The following is a 22,209-nucleotide window of genomic DNA, read 5'->3' on the forward strand; positions in this document are numbered from 1 at the left end:
ATGGTGCATTTAAACCAGATACTCCCCCCCTCCCCCAACCATCTTGTCAGCAAAACAATTTAACATTTAATCAAGTATTATATGCTTCAGCTGCCAACACTATAGTATAAACCATCAGCGGTGAGGCCTTGCATTTAGATTTCTCTCAATCCATTCAGTAGCCTCTTCAGGAGTACTAAAAAAACGGACGGTTTCACCATCCTGCACCCTCAAGCGAGAAGGGTAGATCATGGCATATTTCACATTTTTGTCCCTCAGCCGCGCTCGGACCTCAGTAAACTGCTTCCTTTTCTTCTGGACCTCTGCAGTAAAGTCCGGGTAAAAGGACAAACGGACATTCTCATAGCTGACATTCCCCTTCTGCCGAGCAGCTAGCAAAATAGCGTCTCTTTCCCTGTAGTTCAGGATCTTCATGATGAAAGGTCTAGCAGGGGATCCCGGCGGTAAGGGCCTGGTTGGAATCCGATGTGCCCTTTCTATAACAAAGCAACTGGAAAGTGAGATGGGATGTAACACTTCTTTTATGAGCTGTTCCGCAAAAATTTCTGGGGTAGACCCTTCTGCTCGCTCCGGTAAGCCCAGGATACGGACGTTGTTATGTCTATTGCGGTTCTCAGCGTCCTCCGCCCTGGCTTGCAGCATCTGTACCTGTTGCAGCAGCTGCCTGGTGTCATTTCCAGCTGCTCTGGACGCATCTTCCACATCACTCACTCTTTGCTCCACTGCAGATGTTCTTTCACGTATTTTGTCAAAATCGTGTCGCAAACAGCTAAGGTCAGACTGTAGATGGTCTATCTTTGATGTAAGAGCAGCTTGACAGGCAGCTATAGCTTTCATAATTTGAGAGGCTTCAGCAGAGGAACCAGGGACAGGAGACCCCTCACTTTCCTGTTCAGTTTGACTCATGGCATCCATGAATCGTTTAACAGATGATGGAGCCACAGAAGAAGTTTTGCGGCCCATAGAAATAGTCCACAGACACTTTAAGGATCTGCTGGGGTTTGTCACTCATGCAGCAAATCAAGATGAGGCTTTATTAAATTCAGCAAGTCCTGCCACACAGCCAAGTAGACTGCCAGATATCTTTACATTCCTCAGGGGGGAGGGGGATAAGTACACCAGCACCACCATTAAACTTTCATATATAAGGACTCCTAACAGGATTGCCACTGCAGGACTTCAGGATAATAGTGGAAGTAGGGAGATACAGAGCGTTTCGCCGATCCACTCCGTTTGCTGGGGCAGAGAGGAGCGCCGCTGCACATACACTTAACGGCAAGATGGCGCCCACCGCGCGGCTTCTTCCCGCCTCGGTCTTCGGCTCAAGATTCCAGCAGGTATCGGCAGCAGTCCAAGGTAAGTTGTTAGCAACTTTCAGCAAGCCGTACCTGCACTGTGTACCTTGTGGCGGATCGTGTCCCGGCCTCACTCCACACTCTCCTCAGTTTGCGTCCCTCTGCTCCTCTCCCTCAATCCGTCGGCATCCACAGCACCACAGCCAAAACTCAGCAATCCAGCTCCGGGCAGAGTGTCCCCAAGTATGAAGGGGTCCAACATATAGTGAATGCGCTCAAAAAACCCTGATTATGCCAGGTGTATAAAGGATATTTCACAGGATTTTGTAGGAGCACTGCAATCCTGCTTCCTCACTCCATGCTGGCTCGGCCACGCCCCCCAAATAGATCTATATCAAGCTGGCAGCTCAGAGGGCGTGTCCTTTTTGCTGCAGCTTTTTCCCTATCCCAGCTCAGGAGACAGTTGAAGGATTAAAGTGAGCATGTGTGTCCACCTTAGCGAGGTGACTGGTTATTTTCTTAAACTTAATGTATAGAAGTTTTGGGAAAGATTATAAATGAAATATAAAGATTCTCATGTTACCAACCTCAAAACATTATCTTAACTCCACCATGTGTAATCATAATTTACATGGAAATTACTGTGTCCTTGAGGGTAATCTGAATTTTATTTATCCCCATAGTGAGATGCAGGCCTTACTACCAGCACTATGAAAACCAATGGCACATGCTGAACTGAACCTTGTGGGAATATTGGAAAACAAGGTGAAATGACAGCCCATCTAATACTTCATTTCAGCTGGAGGTTTCAGGAAAGGAATAACTAGAGAGATTGACATTGATGTGGGGGCTATCTGATCTGCTGAGCAATCTACCACTACAATATGTACAAGTACAGTCATTTAGATTTCAATCCATTCTACCTGTTTTCATTATAAGAGCATCTGTAGGTCTTCACCTCTCCTCTAGAGGTCTGGACCTCATTTATACCAAGGCTCAGGTTCTTCTTTCTTTACCCAACTGAAACAAGAGTCAGAACAGAAAATATAAGTCAAATTATTATTTTTCTGCCCTGCCATAGAACAGATAAAGGACATTAATGGACTGATCTTGTGAGATTTGGAACACTGATTGCGTTAACATTGGCCAAGAAGTTTCTTTCATGGCAGTTCTTTGTGGTTGATAGAATGAAACCCAATAAGTATTAGATGGCAGAGCAGCAGATGGAGTCAGTGTGAGGGTGATACAAAGTAGCAGCCATCCCAGTCATAGCAGTGGAAATACTGGGGCATCACATTGCCCAGTATCTGCATTTTCTTATCCAAATGTTTGGACTGCAGTGATATTTTGGAAATTTATTAAAGCGATGTTAAGAGATGCATAGTGTTTCTTGTCTTACTGTACCTTAATTTTGGGTTGGAAAGGGCAGACTTCATCAGGTAGATGGTTCCATTAGTGATACCCAACATTGTGAAACCAAGCAAAGGCACCAACTGTAGGACAAAGTAACATAGTATATTACTCTTTAAAACAGTGTGTACCGCCAGATACATAAACAGGGCACTATCATGTTCTGATTACAGTACATAATTAAATAATCAGCACATTATTTTTCCAATATCTTAGAGTCTCATGTACTTATGTTGCTTATATGGTACTAACATATTCTGCAGTGCTGTACAGAGCTTGTCAGCAATGTCAGAAGCAAGCCAAAGTCAGAACCAAGAGAGACAAAAGTACAGAGATGCAAAGTCATGAGAATGGTCACTTAACAGTCTGAGGTCAAATACAGCAGTATGCATGGGAAGGAAAAGAGTAAACATGTAGACCAGCCCGGTCAAAAACGCAAGAATACTAACAATTTACACACACAACAACCAGGTTGAAAGTACAATAACTGACATTGAGCAATCTCAATGCAGGTGATACATAGTGGGTGTGGACCCACGGTATCTCTTGAACAAATGTTATCTTAGTTCTACTCCCAAGGGTGTTATCTAAGTGCCCCGGGGTTCTGGGGTTTACTGCAGGGGAACCACCAGGCTGCCACCCCTCAAAGTAGTCTCTGTCAAGTTAGTGCTGAAGTTTGGGATCAGGAGACACTGGTGCAGCCGAACACTAAGGGTATTCTGCCACAGATGTACGTTGTTGTGAGTGGTAATCTCTGTACAAGCAATGGTAGACAGCTGAACTCACTAATGTCCCTAGGTCGTGGTACCATTTGTATGTGAAAATCCAGTGAGGAGAATACAATGGAGATGCTTTGGTAATTTATTGAGTTTACCTTGAGCAAAACACATAGAGGAAATTAGAGGATACTAGAAGACATTAGAGGTCAAAATGAAATGCTCTCACCAGCTCTGAGTCTGCTGCAGGAAAGGAAGACACAGGAACAGAGCACAGGATGTGATGTCACAGAAAGGGAGGAGTATAACAGAGAGCAAAGGCAATTGAATTTACATCATTTACATTTCAGGAAAACTATAACAAGAGTGACCACAGGGTGGCAGCATTACATAACATGGCAATGATATAATAACACAAACAGCCATTTATCTAAATGGAAAAAATAAATGCTGGGACAGCACAGAGGGATCAGGCAAAACTGTAATCAAGGACAGGCCAAGGTTAGGAGACGCAGAGTATATGCAATCCAGTATACAGTCCTGGGTCATGGCAGGCAGCTCAGGGTCAATACAGAAGTCAGGACAGGCAATAAATTATCAAAACCCAGGAAACAGGCAGAAGTTGGTACATGGGCAATCAAACATCAAGCATACCTTATCAGGAACTAGCAAACTAAAACATATTGCTCAGGCACCTCCCCACTGGAGCGAATGCCTAAAGTACCACTGGGTGATCAGCCATTGGCTGCATAAAATTAGGGTGCACATGTGATGGCCCTTTAAGAGCAGGAGAGAGTGCACCCTACAGCAGTGGCGTAACTAGAGTGTTATGGGCCCCAGTGCAAACTTTGTATCGGGGCCCCCCTACCCCCCGATTTTTATAAAGAAGCGGCAGATTTTCTTACTAATGGCTTTCCCGTGTGGCTAGTCCGCTGCGTGAATGAGGGCCAAGCCCCATTCCGGACAGCAGAGACACGGAGCAGTAACACGATTGATAATGCTCCGTGCCTCTCTGTGACCTTTTTACTAAAAAATCACAGGGAGATAAAGTGGTCACCGTGATTTTGTAGCAAAACGATCATAGAGAGGCATGGAGCATTATCAATCATGTTACTGCTCGGTGTCTCTGCTGTCCGGAGCGGGGCTTGGCTCTCTTTCACACAGCAGATTAGCCACACGGGATCCGCTCGTGTGAAAGAGCCCAATGCATGGCTACACTCACCCAATCCTAATAAAATCTGGTCCTACCTCATCCAGGGTGTCGCTGGCGTCGGTGTGATGTCCGCTGGATCCAGAACAAGGTCCCTGTGGTGATAGAAAAAAAAAAGAATAATCACATAAGGAAGGGATGGTGACTACCCCTGTGAAACTACCAGCTGGGGGCGCTCTGCTGGCCTGGTAGACTGAGCTATGCCAATGTATAGCAGGGTAATTTAGGACATTTCCCCTAAGTGCTACCACACAGTACTAATGTCCACATTGTGGCCCCTCACAGTAGTAATGCCCATCTTGTGGCCTTTCACAGTAATTAAGCCCACCTTGTGGTCCCTTCACAAAAGTTATGTCCTTCTTGTGGCCCCTCACAGCAGTTATGCCCACCTTTGTTCCTGTCACAGTAGTTATGCCCAGATATGTGCCCCTCACAGTAGTTATGCCAAATATGTGCCCCCTAACAGTAGTTATGCCAAATATATGCCCCCTCACGGTATTTATGCCAGATATGTGCCCCTCACAGTGGATATGCCCAGATATGTGCCCCTCACAGTGGATATGCCCAGATATGTGCCCGCTCACAGTGGTTATGCCCAGATATGTGCCCACTCACAGTAGTTAAGCCCAGATATGTGCCCCTCACAGTGGATATGGCCAGATATGTTCCCCCTCACAGTAGTTATGCCAGACTATGTGCCCCTCACAGTAGTTATGACCAGATATGTGCCCCCTACAGTGGTTATGCCATATTATGTGCCCCTCACATTAAATATGCCCACATATGTGCCCCTCACAGTGGTTATGCCAGATTATGTGCCCCCCTCACAGTAGTTATGCCTTCATATGTGCCATCTCATAGTTATGCCTTTATATGTGCCCCCCTCACAGTAGTTATGCCAGATATGTGCCCCCCTACAGTGGTTATGCCAGATTATGTGCCCCTCACATTAGATATGCCCACATATGTGCCCCTCACAGTGGTTATGCCAGATTATGTGCCCCCCTCACAGTAGTTATGGCAGATTAGGTGCCCCCTCAGTAGAGATGCCCACTTTTGTGCCCCCTCACTCTAGTTGTGCCCATCAACCCCCCCCCCCCCTTCCCCTTTGCCCCCAGTCTGCAGTGTTAGGAAAATAAAAAAAAAACACATACTTACCCTCTTCCCTGATGTTGCGCTGCCACACTCACATCGCACTGCTGGCTGTACTAAAGGCAGTTTCCCGGGCCTTCAGAGCTCCTCCCACAGCCAGCAGCCCGATGTGCGGCCAGCAGAGGGAGCGCTAGAGCTCCTGCTTCACTGATGATCTGGAGACAGCCCGGCAGTGACAAGAACTGCCGGGCCTAGTGTAATGTGAGTGAGTGCGCGCGTCCTCCCTCTTCCTCCCACCCCCTCTGCGCAAACCTCCCCCACCTTGCCTCATATTAAACATGTAATGGAGCGCCCTGATGGGGCCCGGCATTGTCACTGTACTTCATGCCGGGCCCCTTCACAGCGCTTCATTACATGTTAGTACAGCGGGCCCCCTCCCCCCGCCGGGCCCGGTCGCAGTCGCACATAAGGAAGGGATGGTGACTACCCCTGTGAAACTACCAGCTGGGGGCGCTCTGCTGGCCTGGTAGACTGAGCTATGCCAATGTATAGCAGGGTAATTTAGGACATTTCCCCTAAGTGCTACCACACAGTACTAATGTCCACATTGTGGCCCCTCACAGTAGTAATGCCCATCTTGTGGCCTTTCACAGTAATTAAGCCCACCTTGTGGTCCCTTCACAAAAGTTATGTCCTTCTTGTGGCCCCTCACAGCAGTTATGCCCACCTTTGTTCCTGTCACAGTAGTTATGCCCAGATATGTGCCCCTCACAGTAGTTATGCCAAATATGTGCCCCCTAACAGTAGTTATGCCAAATATATGCCCCCTCACGGTATTTATGCCAGATATGTGCCCCTCACAGTGGATATGCCCAGATATGTGACCCTCACAGTGGATATGCCCAGATATGTGCCCGCTCACAGTGGTTATGCCCAGATATGTGCCCACTCACAGTAGTTAAGCCCAGATATGTGCCCCTCACAGTGGATATGGCCAGATATGTTCCCCCTCACAGTAGTTATGCCAGACTATGTGCCCCTCACAGTAGTTATGACCAGATATGTGCCCCCTACAGTGGTTATGCCATATTATGTGCCCCTCACATTAAATATGCCCACATATGTGCCCCTCACAGTGGTTATGCCAGATTATGTGCCCCCCTCACAGTAGTTATGCCTTCATATGTGCCATCTCATAGTTATGCCTTTATATGTGCCCCCCTCACAGTAGTTATGCCAGATATGTGCCCCCCTACAGTGGTTATGCCAGATTATGTGCCCCTCACATTAGATATGCCCACATATGTGCCCCTCACAGTGGTTATGCCAGATTATGTGCCCCCCTCACAGTAGTTATGGCAGATTAGGTGCCCCCTCAGTAGAGATGCCCACTTTTGTGCCCCCTCACTCTAGTTGTGCCCATCAACCCCCCCCCCCCTTCCCCTTTGCCCCCAGTCTGCAGTGTTAGGAAAATAAAAAAAAAAACATACTTACCCTCTTCCCTGATGTTGCGCTGCCACACTCACATCGCACTGCTGGCTGTACTAAAGGCAGTTTCCCGGGCCTTCAGAGCTCCTCCCACAGCCAGCAGCCCGATGTGCGGCCAGCAGAGGGAGCGCTAGAGCTCCTGCTTCACTGATGATCTGGAGACAGCCCGGCAGTGACAAGAACTGCCGGGCCGAGTGTAATGTGAGTGAGTGCGCGCGTCCTCCCTCTTCCTCCCACCCCCTCTGCGCAAACCTCCCCCACCTTGCCTCATATTAAACATGTAATGGAGCGCCCTGATGGGGCCCGGCATTGTCACTGTACTTCATGCCGGGCCCCTTCACAGCGCTTCATTACATGTTAGTACAGCGGGCCCCCTCCCCCCGCCGGGCCCGGTCGCAGTCGCACTCCCTGCGACCGCGATCGTTACGCCCCTGCCCTACAGGCAGAAAGTGGCAGTGCTGGCTGAAAGTAGGCCTGCAGTCTGCAAGAGTGAGTGGGGAGCTACTCTGGAAGCCGGGCCATCCTTGAAGGTGTAGGAGTAGATGGGAATGGAGGGGGGAAGTACAGGCCGTTGGACTGCTGAAGTGAGGGAGCAAATGAGTAGCGAGCTGGCCATGCCGCCATGAAGAGTGGGATGGTGGCGGGCATGGGCCACCGCACTTATAGCAGGAATTAAGTAGTGAACAGATTCAACGGATTTGCCATCAAGCCAAGCCCTCTTCTGCCTCTCTGCTCCATGTCAGAAGTAAGAGCAGATAAATATTGCCACAACTCTCAGGCTACTCCCTCTCTTACTTCTTTGCCTGGCTTCTGGAGCAGAGATTGTTACAATTATTTGCCCATGTTGGACAAAACACAGCTGTGTAAAAATACATGAAGCAGCAACATCGTATCTATCTATCTATCTATCTATCTATCTATCTATCTATCTATCTATCTATCTATGTGCTGGACTGCAACTAACCGCTAAACTTGAAGAAACTCTTCTTTTCAATCTTCCTTTTAATTGGAAGAATAAAATTCATTTTCTTCCCACCATGTAGCCCAAGTAATTGTGTTACTCATGGATATGATGTCACAGCTATGAATAATAATATTACAGAACTGTAGGTGTTAATATAAGAGCTCTCTGGATGCAGGTGTTTTATTAATTATTTTTAGCAGAAGCATCTTTGAGATAGATTAGTAGGCAGCTGGAAATACCTGATATTTACCCCGATATTCATACTTGATGTAACACTAAACTTCAAGTGTAATGCAATTTTCACCTTACATATCTATTATATGTTATTTATTTTGCTGTGGAGGACTGTAATGGACCACAATAAAGGTAAATATTTTATATAAACTATTGCACTTACATTATGCTTTTGTCTTGCACATTAATACCATATTTCTAGTTCTATACATGTTTTCATTATTGATATGTCATATTTACGACTCATGCACCCCACCATATTTGTCTTCAGGGTGCTAATGGATTGCACACTGACCAATACAATTGAACAGGGCCACGCACACTCCATGTTTTTCACAGTTCCATGTGCTTGATAGGTCAGAATAGCCATTTCTATTGATAGGGGTTAGAAAAAAACTAGAATGCCCACAGAAGTCTGTTTTTCAAGGATCAGTTTTTTTAGACTGAAAATAGGAAACAGCCATGGCATGATGGCATCATCGGGCTGGCTAATACTTGAGTTTTCAGAATAATTATACCACAGAGGCAGCCAATGTGGCTACTAAGAGTCTTATAAATGACGAGGGCCCAAACAAGGTTGCCCCATCTTTCCTTTCCATGGGTAACATGAGCCAATACAGGACTCCTCCCCACAAGACCTTTCACATGCAATTAAGGGAAAGAAATCTGAGGGCCACTAATCCATTAAATCCTTGTTAGGCTGGTGGCACATGTCTGCCGCTGTCCTGCTCTCCTGGGCATGCGCAGGCATCACTCAACTCTCCCTGTGTATATTGGGACTAGTGCTCTGTAAACTTCCTTTCAGTGCTAGGATAATTAATCCTTTCCTTCTGCCCCAGTCCAGGTGCTGGTTAAGTTGATGATCAGCCTTCCTATTTAGCTGGGCTGTGGATCCACCTCTTCATCTGAGCTTTGTTGCCATTAACCAGCAAAGGTGATCTCTTGTTGAATACCCATGTACTGCACCCTCTCTGTCTACCGATTCTGTTCCTTGTCGCCTGCCCTGACCTTGAAACTGTGACCTGGACTACACATGTACTCCACCTGCCCTAAACTTGGAATTGTAATTTGGAATACGCAAGTACTTAGCCTTCCGTGACTATGGGCTGTGTTCAGACTACACTTTTTGCCTGAGCCTTGGTGCTTCACACTGGTGTCTCTGACCCCAGTGGGTCATCGGCCAACAACACCAGAACTAATCCAGGAGGTAGTGGCCTGGCCGGTTCCCTGCAACGAACTCTAGATCCCTGTACAGGAGCAGAAGAATGAATACCAGGGAACCACCAGGACAACATCCTTAGGTTTAGCCCAAAGTCAAACTAGTTAGCTGGTGTGGTGGGTCCATACCCACTGTCCATTACAATTCTGCAAGAAATTGGTAGGAGGGTCAAAAGGCATCATGGCATTATCACATCATAACATGAATAGGAAATGAGGGAGCCTCCATTTTACCCTTGTTATGGTGCCCACTCTCACTTTTTTAAATTTACAGATACACCTAATTTAAAGTTTATCCTTTTTTGCTGGTATTTCTTTTTTTCTTGCGTGTTTTATGTTTTTAGATTGAGAGAGTACATATCACTATGATGACTGTCAGCCTGAAGCAAATTATATGTAGTGCGGTATTATATGCTAGTAGATGGGTTAATAAACCATCCACCTTTTTCACATTATGCTGGAGTGCTGCCTTTTTTTCTACTACTATTGAGTGGATCTTGGTCTCTAGTCTATTTAAAGGATTTGCACTCTCACTACTGTGTGCTGCTTTTTATTTTTTGTTTTTTTTCTGTGGTATTATATTGACTATAATGTAAAGCTGTTTGGGGGTGGCAAAGGCAACAGCCGCTCTGGTCCGTGTGATGGTGCTCAGAGAGATCAGGATTGGCAGGTGCAGTAGTCGCACATTTATTCTTGAGGCAACAACCCTTAAAATTCCTATGCTGACCAGCCACGCTTTCAGTAAAACATAAAAACTATACATATTTTATTATTATATGCATACATATCATACATTGTTACACATCATTGCAGTAGTACTGACCCATAGAATAAAGGTAGTATGCAGTAATAAAACAAAATTTAAAACACCAAACATTTATGGCAGGAGCAGTTTTTTTCATCTGTCCCCCTGAAATAGTTAATAAAAGTTACAGGGGTTGTCTCATCATGGAAAATGGGGGGCATATCCCTAGGATATGCCCCCATTGTCTTATAGGTGCGGGTCCCACTGCTAAGACTCGCACCTATATTAAGAACAGAGCCCCGCAAGTGAAGGAGGATGCGCTGCGCATGCGCAGCCGCCCTCCATTTATTTTCTATGGGGCCAGCGAAAATACGCTGGCTGGGCTATTTCCGTCGGCCCCATAGAAATGAATGGGAGCGGGGACCGCACATGCGCGGTACGCTCCAATTCACTTCAATGGAGAGCCGGCTTGGTGGTGGCCGGACCGGGGCTCCGTTCTCTATATAAGTGCGGGTCCCAGGACCTATAAGATAATGGGGGCATATCCTAGCTATATGCCCCCATTTTCTATGATGAGACAATCCCTTTAAATGGCATCTTCCAGAAGATTTGTACCTTTGAAACTGGCTGACCTGTTACATGTGCACTTGGCAGCTGAAGACATCTGTGTTGGTCCCATGTTCATATGTGCCGCATTGCAGAAAAAAAGGATGTTTAAATATATGCAAATGAGCCTCTAGGAGCAACGGGGCATTGCCGTTGCACCTAGAGGCTCTGATCTCTTTGCAAGGCCGTACCCCCTGCGCTTTGATTGGCAGGGCCCCGGCAAACTTCATTTTTCTCAGCAATACGGGCACATATGAACATGAGATGCCTTCAGCTGCCAAGTACATATGTAACAGGTCAGTCAGTTTATTAGGTACAAATCTGCTGACAGATGCCCTTTAATCAATATGTTACATGTTTCCCAAAATGGTGTGATCAATACAACCAGAAAAGCAAAATAAATTATGGCTTCTAAAATCCAACAATGAATAGAGAAAAAAAATAAAATGCTTGGTTCTTAGCCCTTTCCCTACATCCGCCATACCTGTACAGAGGATTTCAGGTCTTTAAAGATGGTGCCTGCTCAAGAACAGAGTGAACACCATAGCTGCCTGGTGCCTGCTGTTTCACACAGCAGATACATGGGGCTAATGTCTAAACTCAGCGATAATACAAGTCGTGGATACATACCCTTCAGATGCCATGCATAATAATGACCACGGCATCTGAAAGGTAAAGAAAAATACAGAAGTTCACGCTTTCCAGGCAGAAGTGCCTTACCCTGGCTGAGATCGGGATAGGTGTTCCATAGTAGTAATAGGCTGCAGCCTGTACAAGGCTTCTAGGTCTATTACTAGTAGAGATGGCCTTGCGGTTCACCCAGCGGTTGAACATGCGAACATATGGCGATATTCGCACGCGCTTATTTTTTTTGTATAGCGCTAAACTTGGACCTATGACACATTCATCAGCTGGGACAGGACGGCCAATTGAGACGTTTCAGCACATGGACACGCCCCCTACCCTATAAATAAACCCAATCTTGCAGCCATTTTACATTCTGTTTTTTGCCAGTGTAGGGAGAGGATGCTGTGTGGAGCAGGGACAGACTGTTAGGGATACCAAACGCTAGCTAATAGGGCCACAAAAGTCATTTTATGGACTGGTATAGGTGTGCTATCGATAGGTGTGACTTACTGAGGGGTGTAATATACAGTGAGGTCCATAAATATTGGGACATCGACACAATTCTAACATTTTTGGCTCTATACACCACCACAATGGATTTTAAATGAAACGAACAAGATGTGCTTTAACTGCAGACTGTCAGCTTTAATTTGAGGGCATTTACATCCAAATCAGGTGAACGGTGTAGGAATTACAACAGTTTGCATATGTGCCTCCCACTTGTAAAGGAAGCAAAAGTAATGGGACAGAATAATAATAATAAATCAAACTTTGACTTTTTAATACTTGGTTGCAAATCCTTTGCATTCAATTACAGCCTGAAGTCTGGAACGCATAGACATCACCAGACGCTGGGTTTCATCCCTGGTGATGCTCTGCCAGGCCTCTACTGCAACTGTCTTCAGTTCCTGCTTGTTCTTGGGGCATTTTCCCTTCAGTTTTGTCTTCAGCAAGTGAAATGCATGCTCAATCGGATTCAGGTCAGGTGATTGACTTGGCCATTGCATAACATTCCACTTCTTTCCCTTAAAAAACTCTTTGGTTGCTTTTGCAGTATGCTTTGGGTCACTGTCCATCTGCACTGTGAAGCGCAATCCAATGAGTTCTGAAGCATTTGTATGAATATGAGCAGATAATATTGCCTGAAACACTTCAGAATTCACCCTGCTGCTTTTGCCAGCAGTCACATCATCAATAAATACAAGAGAACCAGTTCCATTGGCAGCCATACATGCCCACACCATGACACTACCACCACCATGCTTCACTGATATGGTGGTATGCTTAGGATCATGAGCAGTTCCTTTCCTTCTCCATACTTTTCTCGTCCCATCACTCTGGTACAAGTTGATCTTGGTCTCATCTGTCCATAGGATGTTGTTCCAGAACTGTGAAGGCTTTTTTAGATGTCGTTTGGCAAATTCTAATCTGGCCTTCCTGTTTTTGAGGCTCACCAATGGTTTACATCTTGTGGTGAACCCTCTGTATTCACTCTGATGAAGTCTTCTCTTGATTGTTGACTTTGACACACATACACCTACCTCCTGGAGAGTGTTCTTGATCTGGCCAACTGTTGTGAAGGGTGTTTTCTTCACCAGGGAAAGAATTCTTTGGTCATCCACGACAGTTGTTTTCCATGGTCATCTGGGTCTTTTGGTGTTGCTGAGCTCATCGGTGCGCTCCTTCTTTTTAAGAATGTTCCAAACTGTTGTTTTGGCCACGCCTAATGTTTTTGCTATCTCTCTGATGGGTTTGTTTTGTTTTTTCAGCCTAATGATGGTTTGCTTCACTGATAGTGACAGCTCTTTGGATCTCATCTTGAGAGTTGACAGCAACAGATTCCAAATGCAAATAGCACACTTGAAATGAACTCTGGACTCATTATCTGCTCATTGTAATAGGCATAATGAGGGAATAACACACATCTGGCCATGGAACAGCTGAAAAACATATTGTCCCATTACAAGTGGGAGGCACAAATGCAAACTGCTGTAATTCCTACACCGTTCACCTGATTTGGATCTAAATACCCTCAAATTAAAGCTGACAGTCTGCAGTTAAAGCACATCTTGTTTGTTTCATTTCAAATCCATTGTGGTGGTGTATAGAGCCAAAAATGTTAGAATTGTGTCGATGTCCCAATAATTATGGACCTGACTGTATATTATAGTGCATTTGTATTGCGCAGCAGTTGTGTGCGGTTCTGCTGAGATACCTCAGCTAGATAGAGGGACAATCACTATTGGAATAACTCATTGCAACTGGTGTGATATACCTGTTGCCCCCCAAAAAACTCATAGAGGGGTGTGATATACCTATAATATACCTTCTAACTTAGAAAGTATATTATAGTGCATTTGTATTGTGCAGCAAATGTGTGCGGTTCTGCTGAGATGCCGCAGCTAGATAGAGGGACAAACGCTATTGGAATAACTAATTGCAACTGGTGTGATATACCTGTTGCCCCCCCCCCCCCAAAAAAAAAAATCTGATTTAGGGGTGTGATATACCTATAATATACCTTCTAACATATAAAGCATATTATAGTGCATTTGTATTGTGCAGCAGTTGTGTGCGGTTCTGCTGAGATACCACATCTAGATAGAGGGACAAACGCTATTGGAATAAGTAATTGCAGCAGGTGTGATATACCTGTTGCCCCCCAAAAAAACTGATAGAGGGGTGTGATATACCTATAATATACCTTATAACATGGAAAGTACAGGGTGGGCCATGTATATGGCTACACCTTAAAGGGAACCTGTCACCTGGATTTTGGGTATAGAGCTGAGGACATGGGTTGCTAGATGGCCGCTAGCACATCCGCAATATCGAGTCCCCCTAGCTCTGTGTGCTTTTATTGTGAAAAAACAACAACATTTGATACATATGCAAATTACCCTGAGATGAGTCCTGTACGTGAGATGAGTCAGGGACAGGACTCATCTCAGGGTAATTTGCATATGTATCAAATCGTTTTTTTATACACAATAAAAGCACACAGAGCTATGGGGACTAGGTATTATGGATGTGCTAGCGGCCATCTAGCAACCCATGTCCTCAGCTTTATACACAAAATCCCGGCGACAGGTTCCCTTTAATAAAATGGGAATGGTTGGTGATATTAACTTCCTGTTTGTGGCACATTAGTATATGTGAGGGGGGAAACTTTTCAAGATGGGTGGTGACCATGGCGGCCATTTTGAAGTTGGCCATTTTGAATGCCACTTTAGTTTTTTCAATAGGAAGAGGGTCATGTGACACATCAAACTTATCGGGAATTTCACAAGAAAAACAATGGTGTGCTTGGTTTTAACGTAACTTTATTCTTTCATGAGTTATTTACAAGTTTCTGACCACTTATAAAATGTGTTCAATGTGCTGCCCATTGTGTTGGATTGTCAATGCAACCCTCTTCTCCCACTCTTCACACACTGATAGCAACACCGCAGGAGAAATGCTAGCACGGGCTTTCAGTATCCGTAGTTTCAGGTGCTGCACATCTCATATCTTCACAGCATAGACAATTGCCTTCAGATGACCCCAAAGATAAAAGTCTAGGGGGGTCAGATCGGGAGACCTTGGGGGCCATTCAACTGGCCCACGACGACCAATCCACTTTCCAGGAAACTGTTCATCTAGGAATGCTCGGACCTGACACCCATAATGACACCTCCTTCCCTCAGTCAGAGCATTGAAGATGGGTCGTGGCTGGGTCCTCCAACATGACAATGACCCGAAGCACACAGCCAGGATAACCAAGGAGTGGCTCCGTAAGAAGCATAACAAGGTTCTGGAGTGGCCTAGCAAGTCTCCAGACCTAAATCCAATTGAACATCTTTGGAAGGAGCTGAAACTCCATGTTGCTCAGCGACAGCCCCAAAACCTGATAGATCTGGAGGAGATCTGTGTAGAGGAGTGTGCAAACCTGGTCAAGAACTACAGGAAACGTTTGACCTCTGTAATTGCAAACAAAGGCTTCTGTACCAAATATTAACACAGATTTTCTCAGGTGTTCAAATGTATATGTTCAGCAGTGCAAGACAAATAAATTCTTAAAAAATCATACAATGTGATTTCCTGAATTTATTTATTTTTAGTCTGTCTCTCAGAGTGGGAATGCACCTACAATGTGAATTTAAGACCCCTCCATGATTTCGAAGTGGGAGAACTTGCAAATATGCAGGGTGTTCAAATACTTCTGTTCCTCAATGTACTTCCAGACACATAATTACTTGATGTTTTCTGTATGGTGAATGCATAATGTTTGGGGCCTCCACTCCACTGGCCTGCATTAAAATTGATATCCAATGACCGTCTAATATACCTCCAGCCACATAATCACTTGATCTTTTCTGTACGGTAAATGCATAATTTTTAGGGCCTGTAATCTAACTTGCCAACAGTAAAGTTGTTATACGGTGACCACCTAATGTACCTCCAGCCACATTATCAATTGTTCTTTTCTGTACGGTGAATTAATAATTTTTGGGGCTTGCATTCCTCTGGCCTGCAGTAAAATTGATATCCATTGACCGTCTAATATACCTCCAGCCACATAATCACTTGATCTTTTATGTACGGTGAATGCTAAATTTTTTGGGCCTGTAATCTAACTGGCCAATAGTAAAATTGTTATACGGTGACCGCCTAATGTACCTCCAGCCACATTATCAATTGTTCTTTTCTGTATGGTAAATGAATAGTTTTTGGGGCCTGAAGTTCACTGGCCTGCAGTAAAATTGGTATCCAATGACCGTCTAATATACCTCCAGCCACATAATCACTTGATGTTTTCTGTCAGGTGAATGCCTAATGTTTGGGGCCTGTACTCCTGTAGTCTAAAATAAAAATTGTCTAGGTTCCAGCAGGGCACATTTTTTACAGTTTCCCTTTAAGACGCATAAAAATGGCCCCGGATTAAAATACATATTTTTTGTGGGAATTTTTGCCATTGATCCCCCTCTGGTATGTCCATGTTGTGGGACGATTTGTAATACTACTATTTGGTGGCTGCAAATATGACCTGAAGGTTTTTCAGGTTCGCCTGCCATTAAAGTGAATGAAGTCCGACGCGAACTTGCGGTTCGCTAACATTTGATTGTGTTCACAAATCGTCCCGGAGGATGTTCGTCCATCACTAATTACTAGCATATTCCAATGCAGGCTTGCAAGTGGCAGCACTGCATTGGAATATACTGATTCTTGTATTCTGTAATGGATAAAATTATTTTACTTAATACAAAAGGCAATCTAATGGTTGCATTTTTAGGTTAAAAAAGACTGTAAACTTTTTTTTTTATATTGAAAAAATATAAAAATTCTAATCATCCCTGCCTTCCCAAAAATTAAAATAAAAGGAAATAAACAATCAAAATGTCACCGTATATACTGTCATTGTATATATTGTCATTGTATAATACTGTTGCAGGGGTTTTGATAATAAAATCCTCCTCATGAGCTGGCCCCTTCTGAGTTTGGGCCCATAGCAGCCGCTTCCCCAGCTTCCACTATAACTATCTTCCTGGTATGGACTCTTAGAGCAGATTTTGAAAATTACGGTTCAAAACAAAACCTTAGGTTTACATGTGAAGTATGCATTTATATAACTCTCCTTGGGGATGTGCTGATTGTCCTGAAACGCTGTGCAATACACAAATTTGAGCGCACACAGCTCATGTTTGAATGAATTTGATATTTAAACAATGCCTGATCACTTTAACAAAATAAATCTATCACAAGATCACTTTGACTCCAACTAGGGGAGTTGCCAAGGTTTCAAAAATGTTCAAACTACTTTTCCCCATTCCCCTGCCAAAGACAAATTTTATTTGCTGGAGGGATATTATTTCAAAATAGAGTTAACACTACCAAACATGAAGGAGAATACAACATTCCTGTGATTATAGACATTCTCTTTCCTCATCTTCAGACCTTCATGATGACTAGAGTTGAGCGGACACCTGGATGTTCCTGTTCGACGGGTTCGGCCGAACTTCACAAAAAAGTTTGAGTTCGGGACCCGAACTTGACCCCGAACCCCATTGAAGTCAATGGAGACCCGAACTTTGGAGCACTAAAATGGCTCTAAAAAAGCCACGGAGAGGGCTACAAATGGCAGCAACATGTGGTTAAGAGCATGGCAAGTGCTCTGCAATTAAATGTGGATAGGGAAATGACTTAACCCCTTTAGGACACAGCCTTATTTCACCTTAAGGACCAGGCCATTTTTTGCAAATCTGACCAGTGTCACTTTAAGTGGTGATAACTTCAAAACGCTTTGACTTATCCAGGCCATTCTGAGATAGTTTTTTTCGCCACATATTGTACTTCATGACACTGGTAAAATGAAGTAAAAAAAAATCATTTTTATTTATAAAAAAATGCCAAATTTCCAAGTTTCAAGTTCTCTACTTCTATAATACATAGTAATACCTCCAAAAATAGTTATTACTTTACATTCCCTATATGTATACTTCATGTTTGGATCATTTTGGGAATGATATTTAATTTTTTTGGGATGTTACAAAGCTTAGAAGTTTAGAAGCAAATCTTGAAATTTTTCAGAAATTTTCAAAAACCCACTTTTTAGGGACCAGTTAAGGTCTGAAGTCACTTTGCTTACATAATAGAAACCACCCAAAAATGACCCCATTCTAGAAACTACACCCCTCAAGGTATTCAAAACTGATTTTACAAACGTCGTTAACCCTTCAGGTGTTCCACAAGAATTCATGGAAAATAGAGATATAATTTCAAAATTTAACTTTTTGGCAGATTTTCCATTTTAATATTTTTTTTTCCAGTTACAAAGCAAGGGTTAACAGCAAAAAAAACCTCAATATTTATGGCCCTGATTCTGTAGTTTACAGAAACACCCCATATGTGGTCGTAAACTGCTGTACGGGCACACGGCAGGGCGCAGAAGAAAAGGAATGCCATACGGTTTTTGGAAGGCAGGTTTTGCTGGACAGTGTTTTTTGACACCATGTCCCATTTTAAGCACCCCTGATGCACCCCTAGAGTAGAAACTCCATAAAAGTGACCCCATTTTAGAAACTATGGGATAGGGTGGAAGTTTTGCTGGTACTAGTTTAGGGTACATATGATTTTTGGTTGCTCTATATTACACTTTTTGTGAGGCAAAGTAACAAGTTTTTATTTTTTGTTATTTGCAAAATTCATCTGACAGGTTAGATCATGTGCTATTTTTATAGAGCAGGTTGTCACGGACGCGGCGATACCTAATATGTATATATTTATTTATTTATGTAAGTTTTACACAATGATTTATTTTTTGAAACAAAAAAAATCATGTTTTAGTGTTTCCATAGTCTGAGAGCCATAATTTTTTCAGTTTTTGGGCGATTATCTTGGGTAGGGTATGATCTTTGCGGGATGAGATGATGGTTTTATTGGCACTATTTTGTCGTGCGTGTGACTTTGATCGCTTGCTATTACACTTTTTGTGATGTAAGGTGTAATGACCGGCGTCACGCACAGGGAGGGAAAAGGGAAAGCCCTGCCCAAGGGAGAGGGAAAGGTGGTGACCCCTGACTCACCTTGCGGCTGTCACCTGACTGCCCTGACGTCCCTAGACAGGTTCCTCACCCGTGCGGCGATCACGTGCCTAAACCCTGGCTTTCCCTAAAATGAGCCCTAGATAGTGAACGGGCCGGTGGGATCGCTAGTCCGCACCACTGACACTAAGAGGGAAACACCAGGGAGAGGACAGACAATACAGACAAACACATACACCCAGGTGGGCTACCACAGCAGACCACAAAGGTCCAACAGGGATCCGGAGGGTAGCGTTCTGGACCAACAACCAGAGAACGCAGCAACACAGCTCCAGAGGGTCAGAATAGATGTCCAGGCAGGAAGCTCTATATCTGGCAACCAGAGAAGTGTGAGAGGGGAATATAAGGAGGTTGGGAGTGCTGGACAAGGAACAGCTGAGGAGAAGGAGCTACGGATCCCTGAGTGAGCCAAAAGGGTTTGCAAAGCAAACCCAGAAAGCTACCATAAGGAAACAGCCCTATCTTACATAGGGCGTGTAGCCAACCGCTGCGACTTCCTGACCCCGGGTATAACGGAGTCAGGCGTGGTTCTTGACACCCTCGTGACATAAGGTGACCAAAAATTGCTTTTTTTACACCATTTTTATTTTTATTTTTTTACGGTATTCACCTGAGGGGTTAGGTCATGTGATATTTTTATAGAGCAAGTTATTACGGACGCTGCGATACATAATATGTATACTTTTTTTTTTATGTAAGTTTTACACAATGATTTCATTTTTTAAGCAAAAAAAAATCATGTTTTAGTGTTTCCATAGTCTGAGAGCCATAATTTTTTCTGTTTTTGGGAAATTACCTTGGGTAGGGTATGATTTTTGCGGGATGAGATGACGGTTTGATTGGCACTATTTTGGGGTGCGTGTGACTTTTTGATCGCTTGCTATTACACTTTTTGTGATGTAAGGTGAAAAAAATGGTTTATTTAGAAATTTTTTATTTACATTGTTTTACGGTGTTCATCTGAGCGGTTAGGTTATATGATATTTTTATAGAGCCGGTCGATACGGACGTGGCGATACCTAATATGTATACTTTTTTTTTATTTATGTAAGTTTTACACAATAATATTATTTTTGAAAAAAAAATAAATCATGTTTTAGTGTCTCCATATTCTGAGAGCTATAGTTTTTTCAGTTTTTGGGCGATTATCTTGGGTAGGGTCTCATTTTTTGAGGGATGAGATGACGGTTTCATTGACACTATTTTGGGGAACATATGACTTTTTGATCGCTTGCTATTACACTTTTTGTGATGTAAGGTGACAAAAAATTGTTTATTTAGCACAGTTTTTATTATTATGGTGTTCATCTGAGGGGTTAGGTCATGTGATATTTTTATAGAGCCAGTCGATACGGACGTGGCGATACCTAATATGTATACTTTTTATTTATTTATGTAAGTTTTACACAATAACAGCTTTTTAAAAAAAAAAAAAATGATGTTTTAGTGTCTCCATATTCTGAGCCATAGTTTTTTTTTATTTTTTGTGTGATTTTCTCAGGTAGGGGCTCATTTTTTGCGGGATGAGGTGACGGTTAGATTGGTACTATTTTGGTGGGCAAACGCCTTTTTGATAGCTTGCTGTTGTACTTTTTGTGATGTAAGGTGATAAAAAAATTGTTTATTTAGCAGTTTTTATTTTTTACGGTGTTCATCTGAGGGGTTAGGTCTTGTGATTTGTTTATATAGCCAGTTGATACGGACGAGGCGATACCTAATATGTATAGTTTCCCCCCCCCCTATTTTTTACCAATTTTTTTTCACTTTATTTGGGGAAAATGACGTTTTTGTTTATTTTTACTTGAAACGTAATTTTTGGGAGGAAAACTTTATTTTTGCAACTTTTTTTTTCACTTTATTTTTTTCCCCACTTTGGGACTTCAACTTTTGGGGGTCTAATCCCTTTACAATGCATTATAATACTTCTGTATTGGAATGCATTGGCTGTATGAGTAATACAGTGAGTATTACTCATACAGCTTCCTGCCTGTGAGATCCAGGGGGCTCGTCACCGGAAGGCAGTGCGATGCCTTCCTTAGGCATCGCGCTGCCTTCCATGCCATCGGGTTCCCCCTACAGCCGCATGGGGACCCGATGGCATCTCCGATCACCGCCGCAACCGCAAGTAAAAGCCGCAAACCGCAGGTCTGAATTAACCTGCGGTTTGCGGCGATCGCCGACACGGGAGGGTCACGGGACCCCCCGCTCATTTAGCCAAGGTGCCTGTTCAATCGGGTTCCGATCACCGCCCACCGGGCGGCGGTGATCGGAACTATACATGCCGTACCGGTACGTCATGTGTCCCGAAGAGGTTAAAATAACATAAAATACGTAAAAATAAAAACGAATAATCTTGATCTAGGAGGAGAAAGTCCATATGGAGTAGGAGGTTGAGGATGTGGCAGTGTAGGTGGAAGCGGCGGTGGAGGAGGAGGTAGCGAACACTGGTGTTTGTTTGTTTTTTTTTGTTTAAATTTGGGTAGACCCCAAAACATTGGGAAATATAACCTAGGATAACCCCTTTCAGCCATGCTAAACAAATGTTCAGACAATACACTGGCTGCGGGGCAGGCCAGCACCTCCAAGGCGTAAAGGGCAAGCTCAGGCCATATGCCCAATTTGGAGACCCAGAAGTTGAAGGGGGCAGACCCATCAGTCAGTACGTGTAGGTGTGTGCACACATACTGCTCAACCATGTCGCGCGTCCCCATGACGTCCACGATCCAATTGGATAGCTTCTCTATCAACTTTCGATGTTCTTTTCTGCGCCTACTATAATGATCACGGGTAGCTGGGAATCAGGGTTCCAGATCGGAGAGGTAGTGTGAGAAAGGGATACCACATCCAAGGGAGGTCAATGGCTCAAATGTGATCGAGCGAAAATGTGGGACAAGTTGTTAAAGCGGTAGGATCGAATAAAAGGAGGTGGCGCGCGTCAATTACAGACGAATTTTAGAAATTTAAGTCCCTGTCACCTATGCAGAGCAGGGTTTTTTTATCAGCAAAAATGGGTTAATGTCACCC

The 22,209-nt window shown here is 43.9% G+C and overlaps 1 long non-coding RNA gene across 1 annotated transcript in view; it reads right to left on the minus strand.

Annotated features, from left to right (window-relative positions):
• The window catches only part of LOC120993724, a 41,679-nt gene that overhangs the window by 6,236 nt on the left and 13,234 nt on the right, over nucleotides 1-22,209 (minus strand). Inside the window, exons 2-3 of the long non-coding RNA XR_005777316.1 lie at nucleotides 2,700-2,788; nucleotides 2,219-2,315 (exon numbers count right to left, since the gene is read on the minus strand). This is a non-coding gene — a long non-coding RNA (uncharacterized LOC120993724). The remainder of the gene's footprint in view (nucleotides 1-2,218; nucleotides 2,316-2,699; nucleotides 2,789-22,209) is intronic.

The sequence above is a fragment of the Bufo bufo genome, chromosome 3 (assembly GCF_905171765.1).
Source record: "Bufo bufo chromosome 3, aBufBuf1.1, whole genome shotgun sequence".
In the NCBI taxonomy this organism is placed as follows: Eukaryota; Metazoa; Chordata; class Amphibia; order Anura; family Bufonidae; genus Bufo; species Bufo bufo.